The sequence below is a fragment of the Parasteatoda tepidariorum genome, chromosome 5 (genome assembly GCF_982258835.1).
Source record: "Parasteatoda tepidariorum strain Cologne lab strain chromosome 5, Ptep-v5.0, whole genome shotgun sequence".
Classification (NCBI taxonomy): Eukaryota; Metazoa; Arthropoda; class Arachnida; order Araneae; family Theridiidae; genus Parasteatoda; species Parasteatoda tepidariorum.
This window is the reverse complement of record NC_141759.1, coordinates 65841132-65854265: the sequence shown is the minus strand read 5'-3', so window position 1 is coordinate 65854265 and position 13134 is coordinate 65841132. Positions and strand designations below refer to the sequence as shown.

The 13134-nt window shown below is 28.8% G+C and overlaps 1 protein-coding gene across 9 annotated transcripts in view; it reads left to right on the top strand.

Annotated features, from left to right (window-relative positions):
• Nucleotides 1-148: 148 nt before the first annotated feature.
• The window catches only part of LOC107447491 (protein hu-li tai shao), a 68739-nt gene continuing 55753 nt past the window's right edge, over nucleotides 149-13134 (top strand). For 3 of the 9 annotated variants that reach the window (XM_087164118.1, XM_087164124.1, XM_087164119.1), the window contains exons 1-2: nucleotides 149-200; nucleotides 10385-10438. The gene's annotated coding sequence lies outside the window, so the exon portion shown is untranslated. Of the gene's footprint in view, nucleotides 652-10384; nucleotides 10526-13134 lie in introns of all 9 variants that reach the window. The other 6 variants (XM_087164121.1, XM_087164125.1, XM_087164123.1 and 3 more) reach the window with 4 other exon arrangements.

Sequence of the window (13134 nt, the reverse complement as noted above, 5' to 3'; positions counted from 1 at the left end):
ATTTAAAATATTTCAGTTTCTTACAGAGCAACTCTAGTGCGACTTCTATCTAAATCGAAACCAGAACGAATCTGAACGAAACAGAAAATTCGTCTGTAATATGAAAATTGTTTTCTATTTAGAGTTTGGCAACACTGTCAAACACCGCACCCTGCGAAGTGCGAACGGTTTCGAAGCTACTCGTTTGGGATAGGGAGCAGGTAAATAATTTGTCCTTTTTAGCTTATTCCGCTTGCATTTTAATGAATATTGTATTTATCTAGATCTTTTGGAATTGTCATTTCATTTTTCAATGATTTTACAATGCTTTTCATCTCAAAGTTTCTAAAATAACAAAGTTTTATTGACCGGGTTGTTGTTAAGACTAGCGGTTTTTTATTTGTTTATTTTATTTCAGTACGGCGTGCTCATAAATATTAAATAGCCCGTCTATAGACGTGACCTATAAATAGATTTGTTATAAATGATTATTATCTTTGGCTCGCATATTTGTATTCTTCGGTTGAATAGAGTTTGACTGACGTTAACCATCATGCTGTCTTCTTCTTTTTTCATTTAATTGATTATTATATTCAGCTGTATACGAGTGCCGGTTTAGTTTTTGCCAGCAATCGTGGGAGTGTGCCATTGCTGTTCCATAGATTTATGTTGGTAATTATAAAATTTGTAAGCTTTTTAATTATATATAAATTTGCGTGGGTGTGTGTCTTTGACGGAGCAACCATATGCAAATTAAGCTGTGAATTGTTGAATATGGTTTGTATATGTCGTATTTGCTATATGTAAATAGCTTTGAATGACAGTGTACTTTTCTTAAATAGGATATCTATAAGAAGTTGTGAGTCATTCATATTAAAAGTTTTAGATTTTAAAAGTTTGTTTTGAACTATTTTTAGCATATATTAATTCATGAATGTATTTTTTTTTTGGTTTATTTTTACGTTTAGTCAATATGTGGAATGTTTATCTGTGATTATTTTGCTTTTTATTTTTGAACGAAGTATTCAGCTGTTATGAATTTAAATATAAAAATAAATAAATTTATGTTTTTGGCGGATGCAATAGGGTCCAGTTGAAAAAACTGAACTTTTAAAATTATTTAAAACTGTATTGCTTGCATGATTATTTAACTTTGTGTTTTTTTAGTATGAAATTGAAAAAATAAAATAAAATCGAGATTCTAGATTGTAAAAATACTGGTTTTGCGGATATTTTTGTATCAATATCTGTCCACTACCTTTGTGAAGGTTTGCAAAGAGTTTTTTGCCTTGCAAAAATTTAAAAGAAAAAACGTTTTCTTGGGTCTTGCTATAAGTTTTAGCTTTAGAGTTGGTCTTTTCTTGTGACGTTTTTTTTAGTTTATTACTGGCTAATACCAGACAATCCAAAACTTGAAGATTAATTTGGTAGAGTTGATATGGAAATTTTCTCTTAGTATTTACTATTCTGATAATGATTTCATTAAATCTTAGTATTTTAAATAATATGGGTTATCAATTATATATATTTCAAAAGGCTTGAGATAGTATTAAGTCGAAGAAATGTATTTGGGTTTAGTGTTTCTTTTGGTTATTTAAAATTTTATGATAGTTGCGTTAATGTAACTGAATGGATCAGATATCTTATTACAAATGTAACATGTTGGCATTGCTTTGTTTACAAATTTTTTCTGCTTAACTTGGTGTAGTGATTTATAATCCATGATGTATCCTATCTTTTATGTTGTCAAATTTAACATATTTATATTAAACTGTAGTTTCATATTTCTTAGCATAGATCTTCTGACATCATATTTTACATTTGATGTTAACTGCATTTTATTTGTCTAAATTTTGTTATTTTTGATGATCTGATATTTCTGTTTACACTATTCATAGCCAAGCACAACATATGAATACAGCTTTAAAAAATAAATTAGTTTCCATTTCTTTTAAACATGGCTCTTTTTTTGTACAATGGCAAGTTTCGGTGATATTTTAATTACTGCATGTAATCTGTATTTAAGTTAGAGTTTTAATTTTTTTTCTTTTCCTTTCCTACCAGTGTTAAAATTCTTGATTAGGAGATTGTTTTTGAAGCAATGTTTGTTTTAAACATACACAAAAGTTCTAAATATTTTTTAACTAATTTTTTTGCAAGTGATGTGGTTTGTAATCACTTTAAACAACTGTTTTCACTTCATGCAGAAAATTTGCTGTTGTACCTAAATTTCAAGACTCGAATGAGATCCTGAATAGTGAAACATATTTACTTGCGTTTGACTTGCCGATCAGGTTCTCATTTGCATCTTTAAATTTTTTTTTGCATGCAATGAGGGTGACTTTTTTCTGTTATTTTATTTTTAAATTGCTTGCAAAATGAAATCAAAAATAGATTAAATAAGGAATAATCTAAAATAGTATTTTTATGACAAATTATCTGATATAGGTTTTACAAATGTGTTAAGTTTTAAAATTCATGTGCTTACAAATTTATGTTCTGGAAGACAAATGGAAAAAATGAAATTTCAAGAAATTTAACTAGATTACTTTATACTGAAACGTGTTTTGTGCTGCAGATTTTTTTAATTATATTCAGACTAACATATTATATTCAAAACTTTTTTTTGAGAATTAAGAGTTTTTTTTTAGTTTTTGCTGTTTTTATTAACCTTTTAACCTTTTTAATAAAATTATTAACCTTTTTAATAAAAATTATGATAGATTTTATTCTTTTATTGTTACTTTTTTACTGTATGGTAAGACAGATAGCTGACAGGTAGACAGATAGTTAAAAAAAAAGAGAAAAAAAAGTCAGATTTTTAACTTTAAAGTTATATTTTAGGAAGAAACTTTTTTTCTGTTTCTCTTTTTTATTAACCTTTTTTCAGTGTTTTTATTATGACACAGCATTTTTAAAGAATGTTTCCAATTAACATTAATCTTTTATGCTCACTTTTTTCTGAAACTATGGCAATCTGTAAAAGTTCAATTGAGGTTTTATACATTAAATTCTCTTACAAAAATTTAGATCGATTTGTGTTTGGTTTCTATCCAGTTTTCTTTTTTGAGAGAAACTTTTATTTCTTATCAATGTTCTTATTATAATGCAGCAATTAAAAGGGTTTAGTAATTCTTTTTTCTTTTTTTCTTGAAAATACAGTGTAATTGGAAAACTGAGGTGTTCAACTTTAAAATTTTTTTTCAAGAATTCAGATCAATTTTTATTTTTTCTGTTTCGCTCTTGTAATCTTTTGTTTTTGTGGCATTTTTCTGATATCATTGCATTTTGAAAGGTGCTTTTGATAGTCTATATTTCTTTTAACGTTTTAAGTATACTTTTTTTTTGGAATATATTTTTAGCATTAACATTAGCTTAAGAATTAAGGGAATTTTATTGTTGCTATTTTTTTTTTCAAATTAAATCTTCAGCTCTTTTTTTTTTTAAAGCTGTTTTTTTATCTTATATTTCAAATGGATATCGATTATATTATTTTATCTTGAATTATATTATTTTAAAGCAGACCAATAATACACCTAAATTTTTATTATTTTTCAGTAATGACTGAACTTATTTATATATCTAAAAAAAAGTATTTATGAGTGATTTTTTTTCTTTAAAAAAATGTAGCTTTTCGGCCGCCCAGTATTCAGTATTCGGCAGCTTTTTTTCTTCCGAATATTCCACTGAATCACTATTCCTTACTTCCCCAATAAGTAATTTATTGTTCAGAATAAATGAGCTCCTGGAATTGTGAAATAAATCTTGAAGTATCAAATACTGAATTTTTTCCCAATATATCAGTAATGCAAACAATTTATGACAAGTTTACTTAGGATTAGCAGGGGGGTAGATATCCTGCTAAAATTTGTTTGCATTTTGAAAATATTTCTTCAGTCATGATTTACTCTAGGTTTACCTGAACTAAGTTTAAGTTTTCTCTAACTTTTAAGTTTTAAAATGCCAATGGAGTTGTAACAGAATTTGCCATGAAAAGTTTTTTGTGTAATATAACATCCTTTGAAGTGTTATTATAAATTAGCGCACTTTTTATTTACGATTGGTTCTTAAAGATGTAAAGCCAGTTACTGCTAGCTCTATTCACAGCGGGATAAACTACCATGCAAAAAATAGGTTTTCTCAAACACTAGTGAAAAAAACTTGTAAAAAGGAAAGATCAAGCATTATAATATTTTTTAAACGGTTAATAATTTTAATCTGTTTTAAATAAAAGATTAATTTCTAAGTTATTTAATTTGTCATTTCTAAATAAGTGGAAACTAAGAAACTATAATTCAAAACAAATATTTAATTTCTTAAGTCAAAACTGTAGCATTGTTGCCACTCTACAGGGAAAACCTGGAAAACACAGGGAATTTGAAAATCACCTAAAATAACAGGGTAAATGCAGGGAATTTTGATTTTTTCTTTACAAACAGGAAAAGTACAGAAAATTTTGTTTTTGAATTTGGTCTTTTAAAAAATGGTGACCTCTCAAAGCGTAATCTATGGAATATTTAACTATGATATTTCAGCTATACTAAACTATTTCATTTATTATATCATTATTTAAGTATCTTCAGCTGATTTTTCAACAATCAAAACTAATAAATGTTGTTAACCCAATATAGCTCACACGAGCACAGTAATTGTTGTTTCCTCTTAATATATTGTGTATAATATATACAGGGAAAACACAGGAATTTTTTTTTCCGGACTTGAGTGGCAAACCTGTGTAGTTTCTTTTAATGTTTTGCTTCGAGGAGTTTAGTAAAATTTAGTTTTATAATTTTATGAAGAACTATTAAAGAAATTTTATTGATGCAATTACAGTAGCAAACCGTATTTTTGAATATATACCCTATTACAAATTTTATATGATATTGCAGAGTTCTCCTCTCCCTAGGAATAAAATAGGGCAGAGTGCTTCCCTTACAGAAAGACTTTTTTGAGTTTTGTTAAGATTAAGATTAATCAGTTAAGATTAATCAATGTGTAATATTATGTAATAACTGAATTTAATCCTCTAAAATTTTTAAATTACTCTCATACTATTTTATGTTTATATTTCTGTTATACTTTCTGCAAGCAATTGATTAACTCTTGTATGTAGTTTCAACTCTTTCGCCACCGTCACATTTTTTTGTGAAATTTGTTTGAAAATCACAATTATTTTTAAAAATGTTTTTAATTTTTATAAAACTCTATATTGATTCATACCATAGGGATAAGTTGGGTATAATACCAAAAAAAAAAGCTGAAAGTAGCGATCCAAAAATTTTATGTGCAAAAACACTTAAAATAATTGAAAAATACCTGAAATTTGTAAAAAAAAAAAAAAAAGTATATAGCAAGCATTTATCCATTGAATGTCATCAACCTTTTAATAAAAATATCGCCATTACGAAACTGTTTGATTCCAAAATTGCGTTAATAAGAATCTTGATGTTTCTGATGAATCTGATGAATCTTGAATACGAAATGCTATATTTAATGCAATATCAGGAAAATACGAAACGCGCCATGCGATGTTGAATCGCGTAAAATGCGAATCGCAATGTGTGATTTTAAATTATATGAACACGAATCGCGATGTGTAATTTTAAATCATGGGAATTTAATTCTAAATCTCATATCGGGGTGTACTAGTTTAAAAATTAGGTAAGGATGACTTGTATGAACCTGTCAGGATAATAGTATTATTTTAATAATAGGGATTTTCTCACTATTCGAGTACTTTCCCTTAATATTGGATTCTTTCAAAATTTAAAGCTTTAACTGGTGAAATAACATGGTCGTTAGCGAAATACCGTCCTAACTATTCCATAAAGATCTATACCATAACTAATAACATTGTATAAACATCCCAAGTAATAAAAGCCAATGCCCTCTGCGTGTTTTAATCTCGTCTTTCTATTTATTGATTTGGTCTACCTGGCGTCTGACGAACGATCGATGGAAAAAGCATGGCCTGTGCTTTGCTCGAGTGGGGGCGTCTGCACTCATTGTTATTGATTAAAACAGCTGGCCTCTTGTTGCGACAAACTTTTTACTTCAGTTAGGACGAAGAAGTGGTTATCTGTCAATCTTATGAGTTCGGTGGAATTTTGTGGCTGGGAAGTTTCTTTATTTATATTTGAAACTTATAGTTTAACAGCTGGAATTTGGGTGATAAGATAATTTTTTTCTGTTTCAAAAGATTTAACGAGCTTATATCATATTTTGTGTTTTAAAAACTAGAATAATGTCGAATTAAAATCAAATATAAAAGTCATTGTATTTCGCACCCCTTATTTTTTTGCAAACCAGCTTAACTTTTATATTTATGGTAATAAATAATCTCATTATGAAATTGGTAAATTTTCCCTTTTCACGTATTTCATTTCACATTCTAACGCTTGTAAATTAAAATCATCTATAAAAATAAAATAAGTTTGAAGTCTTGTTTTTTACAGTTTATTCATTTTCAATTGGATAATCGAAATTGGTGGGAAAATTCTCATTACAGACGTTAAAACATAAAGACTTGAAAGGCATTAAAATGCTTCATTGCACTAGTGATACAATTATAAATACAATTTACTATCTAATTGATCTCCAATAACGTCGTTGCAAAATGCCGGAACCAAAATCCATAAATTGATATTGGATTTATGTTTAAGCAAATACCGTTTTAAGAATTGTAAAGCTCCCGTTGCTACAAGTTTGCTTTCAACCCATTATCACATTAAATCATGCGAGGATGCTTTAATTGTTATAATGCAATTGAAACTAAGAAAAAAATAACTGAAATCTTAATTCGAAACACTTCCCATTAAAACATTCTAAACTAAATTTTTATTTTTATATTTTGGAAATATACATAAATTCATCCGGAATGTTCTTTAGTATTTGCAACCAATTATACCGTCTAATAAATTAATGAAAAGTGCAACTTCATTGTTAGATTCTATTTCCTAATTTATTCGATATTCTATTGAATCCCCAATTTATAGTGCACTGCATGTTCTGTTTAAATAAGGTTTTAAATTCAATTTTCGAAGCTATTGACTCTTACTTTTTTTTATTCTTTTGTGGTATTGAACAGAAAGGTCACGCGTGGCTTCTACATAAAAGGCTTTCCCTTCTTTAATCCTACTTGGTTTTATTTCTTTTATTCCTATTCTTTTATTATTCTTGGTGGCGCACTTTGTGGGTGGACCTTTTGACTAGGTTAATGTTTTCGGTATCGTACGATTATTAAAATGGCTCTTTGACCGCTGTGAAACCGGTTTGTTGTAGACATAACTTTGGACATCTTTTTTTGGTCCTTATCTTTTCATTTTAGTGGAAAAAATGTCTTGATTGTGGGAGTAGCTTCATGCATTAGAAAATAGATTATGCGTATTGAAAACAGATAGAAGAAACCGAATGGTTTGAAATTTTGGTGATTTTGATAATGGGATTTTGTTTCAATATGAATTTTTCTTTTCTTTTTTAGTAAGTGTTCAGATAATTGAGAGGAAGTTGTAGGTGTTGGATTGATTGTTTAATTTTTAAACAGAATATGGCCTATAACTAAGCTTTGGATGTATGATAGAGGAGTGTTCGTTAAGATGATTTATTTTTAAATCTATAACAAATTAATTTAGAAAATTAAAACGGATTAAAACGAAGTGATATCGATTATTATGTTTTTTAAGTTCCAAAAGACGTTAGTCTGAATTTAGATTTAGTTTACCACTTTAAAATACTTGTGCATGAGCTAATTCTTTTGATTGCCGTTTAAATCAAAACTTTGTATTTCAGTCATCAGGGATCTGTCTAGGTTTTTCTGAGAGGTACCTATTTTGTGAAAATTTAGACATAATTTGGGAAAATTGAAAATTATATTAAAAAAATCAACACAAAAATATCGTAAAAAAATGGATTTATCGCTTCTTACGGGACACAAAAATAAAATTTTAAGACACAGTATTTTGTAAAACTACTGTTTTTCCTAAAGTTGAATTTGTGAAGGTACCGTTAAACTGTAGTAAATTTTCCCTAGACCACTGGCCATGTATATATATATATATTTGTGTAATATTTCCCCCCCCCCCCAAATAATTCAAATTTTTTTCCAACTAAATATACCGAAAAGCAACATGCCTTCATAGATACACAAATGGTGTCGGAACTTATAGCCATCTTGTTTTGGGTTGCGGTCATTTTATGAAGGATTACTCGAACAAGTTATTAAACTAATTTTATTTTAATAATGGAACAGAGAATATTAATTTTTATTCTCTCGTCTCAATTTTTAATTAACTTTTAAAATAACATTTTCTTTGATGTAAACCAGAGGATGGCCAACCTTTTGGGGGTCAGTGCCACTTTCGGAAAGGAAAAAAAAAATTCTGCGTGCCATTAATACAGTTTTCGACATTATTATTTTAGAATTTTTACGCAAATATTTTGTAATATCATGTAAATCTGAGTATCCGAGATTTAAAAAAAATTAAATAAAGCATGAGGGCGAACTTAAAGGTTTTATTGCTAATAAACATTTTTAAACGTTCAGACAGGTCATGTTGGAAATAAAAATGGATGATTATGAACATTAAGTCTAAATAATAACTAAAAAAGTTATTGATTAATGTGGCTTTTTAATTTTTTTACGCGGTAGGATTTGTTTTAGAAGTTGACAATAAAATTACTTGCATATCAGTTGATCTTAATCGATATTTTAATTTTATTATGTTCTTAGCAGAAAATGTCTGTTTGCAATTATAAATTGATCCAATCCTACAACTGTATCTGACGGCCAAATCTTAATTTTGAAAATGGCTTGCTGATACGAATTTATGAAATTCGTAACTTCATTTTAATTGCTGAGTTTGTACGGATTGTGATGAAGTTCCTGAAGGCGACATTATTATTTTTCAAATTTTTTAAAAAATTCACGCGTGTCGTTGTTAAAACTTTGCCGTGCCACATTTGGCATTCGTGCCGCTGGTTAGCCATCCAGGATGCAAATATAAATTTCTTTTTTTTTTTTTACCTCAGTTTTTAAACTAAATTGAGACTGAATAAAGACTGAAAAGGGAGAAAGTAATAAAGTGTATCATCAAGTGGAGCCAGAAGTTTCACGAGACCAAAGTCACTGAACTTCACGAACAGTGAGAGTTCGTCTAAGACAGGGATTGGCAAAATTTTTTGGCCTTGGGCAAAAAATCGAGAAAAAAAAGTTTGGTGGGCCAAGTAAAAACTTCAAAAAAAAAAAAAAAAAAAAAAAAAACGATATGCAAGTTTTAATTTAAATATTTAATGAGATGAATGAAATTGCTATTTCATTTTAAAATATTCCTCATATTGAGGTTCGAAGTGAGATGTGCTTAGTTTTAAGGAACGAGACTAAATGCTTGTCTGTTAGTCTACTTCTGAAATGATTTTTACTAAGGTTCATAGTTGAGAACACTTGTTCACATATATAAGATGAAGCAAACATAGCACTGATTTTCTGGGCATGAGATATTAAATTTTGGAAACTAGCTTTTGGTAATGATTCGCAAAACTCACACTTTGGCATGTTTAGAAACTACAATAGTGTGCAATCTTTCCATACACAATAAATAATGTTAGAACTCGCAACGGCTGAAAAATCCGCTCGCTGGAGCTTAAAATGCGCTGTAAAGCACAATTCACCTAAGTTAAATTCCATATCTGATCCTCTAGAAAGACAAACGCTTGTTGAAGCTTATCTGCGTCTTTTCTATAAAGAACTTCTGCTTTCAACATTTTGCCAATTGAAGCTAACTATTTCCATCAATTCCACCAATAGAGAAAGTAATAACGTTATCAGTACTTTGTTAAAAAAGAAAGAACAAAAATAGTTTTAAACAAAGTTGACAAAATAATGGATGTATAATGTATCTTGTTTATATTCGCCATGGATCGTCAAGTTAAAATTCTATCCGCGGGCCGGATAAAACCTTCTGGCGGGCCACAGTTGGCCATCCCTGGTCTAAGACCATCTAACACATTCTCTGCAATAGAATTTTAAGTTAAATTTATTTAGAACTTTCTTTGAAGAATTTTTTCTTCATTGGCGTACTGTCTTACGTTGATAATACGATAAAACAAAGTTTGTTTACTACTTTTATTTAATTTAACGACTACTTAGTGTAGGAGTTCGTATTAGGCTGTGCGAGGGTTTAAACATCTCAAGTGAGCGATGAGTTCCCGTCGCGATAACACTGTTTATTTAATTAAAGCCTTATATCCTTATTTCTTTGATGAAATCGATAAACTTATCGAAACATTGGTATCAAAGTAAGGTCGCAAAATAGCTTCTGTTGTAGCATTAAAATTATTTCATTTTCTGATATCTTTTTAAATTCGATCTTAAAAATTCAATATTTTAAGTAGTATGTATTTCTTTCAGGACTTAAGAAATAGCCTCTTCCTTCTATAGTCCAGCAGGTTTCATACGCTTCAGGTAAAATTTGAAATCTCAAGGAATATGAAATCAGCTTATAAAAATCAGGGAAATTTCAAGGAAAATTAAAATTTTCTCAAAACTTTGGTAAAATTTTGAAAACATAAAAAATTTCTAGCTTTCTTTCCATTTCTGTTCTTTTTTTTTTTTTTTTTTTTTTTTTTACTAAGTATTTTTGTTAGCTTATGGTACTAAATGCTGGAAGAAGTGATTTAGATGCTTTATTGTGATATTAACTTTTATTTTTCTCGCTTTTAATGTTTAATATGTTTTGTGCGTTTAATTTATAAACCTTTTAACCTTAAAACCTTAAAATTTTTTTTGTTGTTGTTGATATGTTTGATACAGTAAGAAAAGGAAAATGATTTGCACTGTTTTAAACAAAGTATATGGATGATTTCTCCTCTAAAAATGACATTCTAATTCATTCTGAAATAGCTGTGTTTGATGTTTGAGTAATATTCCAATTGTTTATGTCCTGTTCTGCCTTTTTTTTTTTAAAAAAAAGATGAACAAATGAAAATTTTTCTAAACAGATTCAGAAAAATGATCTCGATGTTTTCCTATCACATTTTAAAAAATGTAAATGATACAAAGAATTTATTTTTATAAAATTTTTCAACTTTGATATTTTGAGGACTTTTATACTCAAGGATTCTGGGGCACTGCCCCATTTGTATTGAAGGTAGCTGCACCTCTGAGAAAAGGGGAAAAGAAATTTTCTTTTTTTTCCCCTTCCATTTTACTGGTTTTGATATTTTTATTTTCGTCTTCACTATTGAGTCGCAACATATGACGCAACTTAAGAGATTGAAATTAATCTTAAGTTGTGTTGGTTAGCAAAATTAGAACTTCCGGCGAAGCCAATATTATCGTTACTAAAATGGTTTGAAGAAATTAATGCAATATAGAACACACAAAAATAGTTTTGTTTATATACACAGAGATGCCAATTTGCTTCGGACAGCGAATAAATATTTTCAAGTGGTAGTTTATTAATTGTGATTCTTGGTTTAATAAATTCAATTAAGTAGATTTTTATACACCACTATTTCTAAACAATTCGTAGGCTTATATAATTCACCACTTTTTCCAGATATGTCATGCGAAACCTTTTAGAAAAAACTAGCAAAATCTGTAATATTTGCAAATTTAGTTTCTAGTTATTTACCGTTTGTCCAGACGGGCAAGTCATGTAAAATTAGCCTGGTAGTCAACGTGTTAATGTTTGGTGTAATGTAATCAATTCTGGTTATTGCACCATTTCGATAATTATATAAAAACATTTAATTTCTTGCTTTTCATCAGGTAATTTTTTCTTTACAAATGAAAATGAAAGCGTTCGTATATAATAAACCACTTGTAAAGTTGTATAAATAACTTTTACGAGCTGGAAAGATCTTGCAACTATCTGACGCGAATATTATCTTTATCGAATGTTTATATAAAGGTATCACATTGAGGAAAGATCAAAATATTTTATTCGATGGAAACGCTCGAAGGCGCGAATGTTTCTTCACGAGACACACCCGTCTAAATTGCATAAATATTTCTATTTATGATGCTTTTAGAGTCACACCCAACCAAAGAGGTTTCGAAATAATGACTTAGGAACTATTAGCACCTATTTTGCTGTAAGTTTAGTTTAGACTGTTTAGCACTGTGTGCTTGTATTTTATGAAGGAAATCTAATGGAATGAGTGAATTTTAGATACCCGTGACTTAGTTCCTAACCTTAATGTTAATACTTATTGTAGTTAAGGAGCATGCGGAATTGTGCAACTGCATATTTAAATTCGAAATCATTTAGGTGACTTTTTTTTTCGTCAAATTTTTATTTCATCACTATTAAAAATGAATTGGAAATTTCCGTATCGGTACCTACGGCAATATAATCGCCAAGCTTTGGCGACTTCCTGGTAGAGTGGCCCACGAGAAATTAAAAAAGGAAAAAAAAAAGTCGTGGAAATATAACTCAGTCAATCCTAGACGAACATTTAAATGTTTTTTTTTTTTTTTTAATTTTTGCAAGTAGATAGATAATAGATAGATAATAATTAGATAGATAATTTTATAGATAGATAATATAGAGATAGATTAATTTGATAGATAATTTAATAATTAGAGTGACCCGCTAGAAATTAAAAAAGGCAGAAAAAAGTTGTGGAAGGGTATAACTCATAGTGAATCACAGACGAACGTTTAAATGTTATTTTTGCAATTAGATAGATAATAATTGGATAGATAATTTAATAGATAAATAATAATTCGATAGATAATTTAATCATTAGAGTGGCCCGCTAGAAATTAAAAAAGGCAGAAAAAAGTTGTGGAAGGGTATAACTCATAGTGAATCACAGACGAACGTTTAAATGTTATTTTTGCAATTAGATAGATAATAATTGGATAGATAATTTAATAGATAAATAATAATTCGATAGATAATTTAATCATTAGAGTGGCCCGCTAGAAATTAAAAAAGGAAAGAAAAAAAAAAGTTGTAGAAGAGTATAACTCAGTCGATCCCAGACGAACTTTTAAATGTTTTTTTAATTTTTGCAAGTTTATTACCCTTTTTGACACCTTAGCGATTGAAGTTAGCGCAAGCAGGTACCAGTATGGAAATATCCCCGTAATGGCAAGGAATTTTATTCAGTTCAATCGTGAGTTATAAATCCGAAAGGAAGTTGTTCGAA